Below are 7,382 nucleotides of genomic sequence, written 5' to 3'. Positions count from 1 at the left end.
TTCTTCACTCATGCTGCCAACAACCCTGGACCCAAAGGCACGGCTGGGATCATCCAGCTCTCACAGATATGAGAAAGGAAACTGTCTCACCAAGGCCCTCTGTGTTTTTAGGGACAGACAATGGCCACTCAATCTCCTCCTGGGGAACAATAAATTCTGGAAGAAACCATCCCTGTGTTCCAGACCACTTCCTGAGCACTTCTATCCGCAACGCATTGGTTAAAACTCCCAGGGATATGGGTCTAGTGTGGTGGCTTAGCAGCTAAAGTACTCACCTTGAATGTACTGGGATTCCAAATGGGCACCGGTTCTAATCCTGGCAACCCCACTTCCCATTTAGCTCCCTGCTTGTGGCCTGGGAAAGCAGAAAAGATAACCCAAAGCCTTGGGATCCTGCACCCATGTGCCTTACCCAGAAGAGGCTCTGGACTCCTGGCTTCGGATCAGCGCATCTTGGCCTCTCTGTGGTCACTTGGCAAGTAGATCATCGGACAGAAGATCTCTCTCTCTCTCTCTCTCTCTCTCTCTATATATATATATATATGGCTTTGCAATAAAAATAAATAAGCCTTTAAAATGCATATATGCACATACATGTGTATAGATATGTGTTAAAAAAAAAAAAAAAAGAACTCCCAGGGATACAAAGCTAGGAGGCGGCACCTAACCCAGCCAGTGAATGCTAGTCAGCAGGGAATGTTATCATGGACAGAGTAAGAGCTTGCTAAAGTTGTGAACAGTACCACTCAGAAATGTTAGCTTTAAGATTTTTTTTTCTTCAAAAACATAAAACACAATAGACTTTGAATTTGAGCAGAGAATACAGAGAGTGGTACTTTCTTGATGATGTGAGATCAGCCCTCTGCTTTTAGCAATCCCCTCTCGGGACTCCTGGGAACTGCGTTCCTAACAGAATGAGCAGTGGAGTGAAGGGGATGAGGGCAATGGCTTCTCCATGACAGGGGAAATATCCAGGTGGTGACGTGGCACTTTGCTACTTGATGCCTTGTTGCACTGAATCCCATTCGTTTAGTGAATGATCAGAGCATGTCTCATAGAGGACTCACTGCGGGGGCTCCCCATGTGTGCCAGACTATAGCAGCATACATCTGGGGCACCGTGGGTGTGACCGATCTGCAACCTTGGACTGCAAGATACTAAAAAAATAACCCATGAAAGGGCTGGCTGTGGCCTAGAGGGTAACACACCTGCCTCTCACATTGGAGTTTTGGGGTTCTGATACTGAGCCCTGCTGCCGGCTCCTTCAACACACCGTGCCGGTACAGACAGAACGGTGATGCAATAGTGACTGCTCAAGTGCTTGGGCTTCTGTCACCCATGTGCAAGACCTGGACTGAGTTCCTGGACTGCAGTTTCAACATGACCCAGCCCAATCCATTGGAGAAATTTCAGCAGTGAACCTGTAGAGACAAGAATTCTCTCTCCTCTCTCTCTCTCTCTCTCTCTCTCTCTCTCGTTCTCTCAAATATAGGCAACGAATTAATTAATTCGAAAGACAAAGAAACCATGCTGCCCAATAAACTCTTGCAAGAAAGGCATTAGTTTGGGGGTGGCACGGGGGAAGGACGTCTTAGAAAAAATAATGAAATACAGAATACGAAGATCAGTGGTTGATCAAAGTGCTGGTAGATGTCCACTTTTTAACCACATTTGATTTTTGTCTACCGCTTTAGCATTTGGGCTTGCTAGTGTTCGAGAAGTTTTCATGTCTTACACAACAGCAGATCCATATCATACAGTCAGAAAATTTAAAACTTCAGCATGACTACAGATGTTCTTGAGACAGAAAAAATTGGGGCCTGGATAGGTCGTAAGACTTCTCAAGGTCACATAGTTTGTAATGCTTCTACTAATGATAATAGTGATAAATATAATAACAAATCCCAGATTTTATTAGAAAGCAGTATAATGGGGCAACTGACAAAATTTGGCAAAAACATGTAGTTGAGTTTATAGTGCTGTAGCAATGTTAATTGTTTAATTTTGACAAATGCATTATGGTTGTGCACGATGTTGACAAAGGGGAAAACTGAGTGAATACAATATGAAACTTTTTTTGAGGGTTTTTCTAGTTATTATAAAAGTTGCTACACAAATACAGCTGAACAGAAGGTCTGCAAGCAGCCCTGACTGCGGCAGATCTCACCTGCTTGTTGCTACAGGAAGAGCCAGGGTCTTGCTCACCCACGGGGGAACCCTTCTTAGAAGAGCTGAGTGTCCCTAAGGTGGCTGAGGGCCGTGGGTCCAGCAGCAGAGGCCGACCTGCGTGGCTGTCACTTCGGGGTAGCCCTGGGTCACGGTTGTTCTGAGCAGCTTTAAGTTTCACAGTTCACAAGTTCTAAGGAATGAAAATGAAAAGCTGGAGGAGGGAACCTGGCTGGGGCTGCAGCTCGAGGGTCGGGGTGCGGAGAGAAGGACACGCGGTGGGCTTCAGGAGTGTGGGGCTTTTCTTGGTTTTGATGGAGTATTCACTTCGGAGTCTTTTTTCAGTTGCGTGTGTATGTTAACTGCTTTTCCATACGCATGTCGTATCTGAAAATGTCACAAGTGTAAAGCAGCAGAAAAGGGCAAGATAATGGAGCCGAAAAGAATAAATGAAAAGAGCAGAGATGAAGAGACAGCTAGAATAGAAGGTCATGAAATCCTGGAGGGGGCACTGATGGCTTCAGTTTCTGTCCGGAGACCAGTTCTGTGTCCAGGTACTAGAGGCCCACCAGCATTCCCTAGCATGGAAAAAGCTCGCCACCAGCAAGGAGGCCAGGACACCAGTTGTGAGGGCTGCGGTTCCACACAGAACAATTCAGACAGGAAGTGCCCCAGGGCGAGGAGGAAGGTCCAGAGCGCATCTTGCTGTGGATGTCAGTGGCACAGAGGCCATTAGCGGATCGCGGAGGACAGCAGCATCCAGATCTGCAAGGTCCCGGCTTGCAAGCCGTTCACGAGGTTCATAGAGCAACGTGTGGTTCCGGGAGCTCTGCAGCATGTTCCCCGTGGCTGTAATGGACACAGTGACCAGCCAGCTTCGCAATACGTTCAGGAATAGACTCGTGGCTGCCCCCACATCTGGCGGCCAGGACCTGCGCACAGCAGCTTCCCCCCAGTGTGAAAGCTTCTATATTATCTTTGCAGTTTTCATGCAAGTTTAAAGTTATGACACAATATTACTTTTAATTGAACATCAACTGTTAGTTAACTTTTCCTGTGCATTGTCTGTGCTTCAGGCACTGAGTGTCAAATACCTTTTCCTGTGTAACGCTTCACACCATGAAATCTATGAACTTCACCCCATCCACTCCCTGTTACATAGAAGAAAAAGTTTTGTCACAGAAATGTAAACAAGAAAACCCATCCAGGAGGGAGGGACTGGGCCTGGCCCAGACCAACCTGTATTGATACGGAGGAGTACCCTAGCCTGCTGGCTTTTGTTGTTTCTATAGCACAATATTTGAGACTAGTAACTCATTAGAGAAGTTATTTCTTTGTTCTGGAGCATGGAAGCATAACATTGATATACCAGCACCCAGTGAGTGCCTCCTGCTGTGCTGCAGCCATGGAGAGGACCCACGAGTGAGAGGCTGAAATGCAGCTTTCTGATCATCTTCTTACAAAGCCACCAACGCACTCACAGGGGTCCCAGCCTCATGATGCTCTCTAACTACCTCCAGTTACAGCAGCATATAAAGACTGTGCTCCAGCGCATGAGTTTGGGGTGAGATACTTTCAAACCGTGCTGGGACCACAGCTCTCAAATATGGATTCTTGTAGTTTCTCAGGTGTCTTCAGATGCAAGTAAGACGGGAGCAAAACAGGTGAAAACAGAATCAAGTAAGCCGTGAGCCACGCAGTGCCTCCTCGTGCAGCAGGACGGAATGCAGAATGCTCCAGGTTACACGTAGGATTTTCCACAAAAAGTGCCAGAAAGTGCGGCAGTGAAATCAGTTTACAGGGTATGTGACTGCCCCACTGTGGTATCCAGGAGACACCCGTGCCTTGCCCCCAGACCCCTTCCAAATGCAGCCCACCATTCATCTGTATCACTCACACCTGGATACCATTAATTAAAGATTATTTTTGTTACTTAATAAAATCAGACACAATGTAGGGAAAAGGATTTTACACAAAGATTTTCGAAGTTCTCATAAGCAGGTAGTAGGTGGGTTAGCAAAAGAAAAGTTGTACCAATGTATTATACGCACAGGACATCACAGAAAAGAAAGGTGAATAACCAAAAAAAAAAATCTAGCTGTATATATTGTCTTTAGGGAAAAGAATGGAGAACAGATGTAGGCAAATTCAGGAATAGTCATTGATTGAAGAAAAGATACATGGATCCTTGGAAGACTAGATGACAGCATGTAACAAAGTTTGTCAGGGTGTCTTGCCTCCTGTGATGCTTTATCAGCTGTTGACTTCCTGCTGATGGGACTCCTGGGAGGAACTGCATTTCTTTTGGTGGCTTGACTGCAGACCCGTATGGTGCACTTAGAAAAAGCCTCTCTCTGTGTGTGCTGTTTATCAAGAGCCCTCAGCTCACAGCGGTCGATACGCTGGCGATGTACGCTTTGGAGTGGCAGTTCCTGAACTTCATCAGAAAGGCCTAAATGGATGTAAAGACTAAAGAATTTAGCTCTCATAGCTGGCAGGGCCAGATTCAGAATCAATAAAGGAGAAAGAGGGTTGCTGCATGGATTTCCATAGGCAGGTGGTTAAGCGGCCATGGGGTACTTCATTGGCTGAGCCAAGAGGGAGGTCGACAGCATGGCCCCTCGCCACGTCTCCAGGTGGCAGCTGTTGATTAATTAGGTACACAGCCAATCTGCTGCTGGAAAATGACACAGGCTGTAGAAATGACAGGAGGGTCATTTTCCAAAAGGACGGTAGCCTAGATGATGGGAAAAGTAAGGGAGTGGGTTTGGGACAGCTGAATTGGCTGCTAAAAATGTGTATATTGGCAGACAGTGTGTTTATAGCAAAGTTCTTACTGACTTAAAAAATGTGGGTCTGGCAACATGCAAAGTCAGGTAATATGGGGCTGGCATTATACTATAGTGGGTAAAACCATTCCCTGCCATGCTGGTATCCCACTGGGGCACCTGTTTGTGTCCCAGCTGCTCTGCTTTTCTGATACAGCTCCCTGCTAGTGGCATGGGGCAAGCAGTGGAAAACGGCCCCAGTATGTGGGCCTTTGCTTCCCAAGAAAAAGCTCTTGGCTCCTTGCTTCACCCAGGCCCAACCCAGGCTGCAGTGCTGCTGTAGCCATCAGGAGAGTAAACCAGTGAGCGTAAGATCTCTTTCATTCTCTCTGTGTGTTGCTTTAATGTAGTGCCCTTGATTTTCAAATAAGTAAATAAATCTTTAAATAAAGACAAAAAATATGTGGGTGATTAAAAGAGAGAGAGAGAGAACGATGGCAATAAACTTCAGAGACAAAACCCAGTCCTCCTCGTTCACACAGTCCGGACTTAAAGGAACAGATGCTTCTCTCCATTGCCCAGGACCCTGCTCCCGGGAATGTTGAACTTCCTCCTTTCCCATCTGTGGGAAATGGATGTGCAGAAGCTTCCTTCACATTAGGAGCGTTCATTAGTAACCCTTCCCTCTGTGCTGCCCGTGGCTACAGTTATTGGTGCTTTTTTTAAGTCTTTCCTTTTTTTAAGATTTATTTATTTTTATTTGAAAGGCAGATATAAAGAGAGGAGGAGAGAAAGACAGAGAGGAAGATCGTGTGTCCGCTGACTCACTCCCCAAGCGATCACAATGGCTGGAGCTGCACCAAATGAAGCCAGGAGCCCGGAGCCTCTTCTGGGTCTTCCATGCAGGTGCAGGGTCCCGAGGCTTTGGGCTGTCCTCGACTGTTTTCCAAGGCACAAACAAGGAGCTGGTTGGGAAGCGGGGCCAGCAGGGAGCAAACCAGTGCCCATATGGGATCCTGGCACATGCACACCAAGAATTTTAGTTGTTAGGCTACCTCACCAAGGCCCAAGTTATTGGGGTTTTGGAATGAAAGTTTTGACCTTTCTTCCCTGCATCTGCTCACTTAAAAAGAAGGTATATTAAAAACAGTTTACACTATGATCAGAAAACTTCGTAAAACTTATTTTTCTGAGAATAGTAGATGCGTGTGAATTTCTGATATGCAACTGAATTAGTTTCTGAGTCCCAGGTTCAAGTCCATATTTGTCATTTAATCACTGGAAGGCTTTAGGTAACTGTTAGGTCTCTCTTAACCTTGTTTTCCTCATATCAAATAACCAAATTCAATAAGAGTGTAAGTTACTGACCATACGTTCTGACCCAAAGTAAGTTTTAACTTATAGATCGTACAAGATGGTCATTCTCTCTTCTGTTAGATTTTCTGGAACCTGTGGATTTCAAAGGTGAATGTAAGAGACTGCTCCTTGATGCAATAAGACTTCGGTAGAACAGAGCAGCATTCTTGGAGTAACTCCTGTGCTGGCCTTGGGAGACAGCACCAGAGCTGAGTGTGGCAGGGGAGCAGACGCTGGGTTCACATTTGTAAAAGAGAAGGCTTCCAGCATGAGCAAAGCACATGCAAATATGTGGAGGCTGAGCTCTCAGTTCTCTCCTGGAGAGGGAAGGCAAGACTATGAGACAAGATCCTCATCTAAAAAGTCTGCTTCTTGAGCCTAATGACTTCAGATCTGGTCCCATTGGAAACAGGAAGACAATAAATGAACTTCAGTGCAGGCATTAGTCATGCATGAGATATCTCTCAAAGACCATTTTTGCTATGAGGTAGGAGGTGGGATGTTGTGTGTATTAAAGATATGAAGGATGGAAACTCCAACCCTACAAATACTTTCTATCAAACACAAAAGATTAATTATAATTAATTTGTAAATTTACAACCTGCTCTAGAAGTGAATATTCAAACAGGAAATCTAGATCTAGAAAACTATATGTTTCTTTCTTTACCGTCATTTCTGGTATATGTCCTGTCCATTATCCACACACTGTCTTCCCATACCCGTCCCATAAAAGATGCCGACAATAATCCCAGTCCTAAGAAGCCAGCTGTCTGTTTACTCTCTCCCTTAATAATGGCAGCTAATGCTTATTTCATCAGTCAACCAACATAAGCAGAATGCTGCCACAAATCCAGGAGTGAATTACAATGAAGGGATCAGAAGTTAAGTAATACCACCAGAGTGCCTGCCTTCAAGGAATTCCTGCAGTGGTGGAAAGCTTTTCAAGTTGAAGATGCATTTTTCTCCCATGGTCAGCTCCTAACAATATTTTAAGAAGTATATATGTATTGCATTATTATTGCTATCTTAAGGATTAGGAAGCTGAAGCATGGTCCAGAGCACACAAATGCAATTTCTTCTCTGCTCTTAACT

General features: G+C 45.2%; 1 pseudogene; it reads right to left on the bottom strand.

The window, feature by feature from the left end:
* Positions 1–2,642: 2,642 nt before the first annotated feature.
* Positions 2,643–6,963, bottom strand: LOC121155935 (annotated as a pseudogene).
* Between the last annotated feature and the right edge of the window lie 419 nt (positions 6,964–7,382).

This window comes from Ochotona curzoniae, unplaced genomic scaffold, assembly GCF_017591425.1.
Source record: "Ochotona curzoniae isolate NIBS_2020 unplaced genomic scaffold, NIBS_Ocur_1.0 contig_3190, whole genome shotgun sequence".
NCBI classification, from domain to species: Eukaryota; Metazoa; Chordata; class Mammalia; order Lagomorpha; family Ochotonidae; genus Ochotona; species Ochotona curzoniae.
Note: the sequence above shows the minus strand (reverse complement) of the source record. Positions and strands in the feature narration are given on the sequence as shown.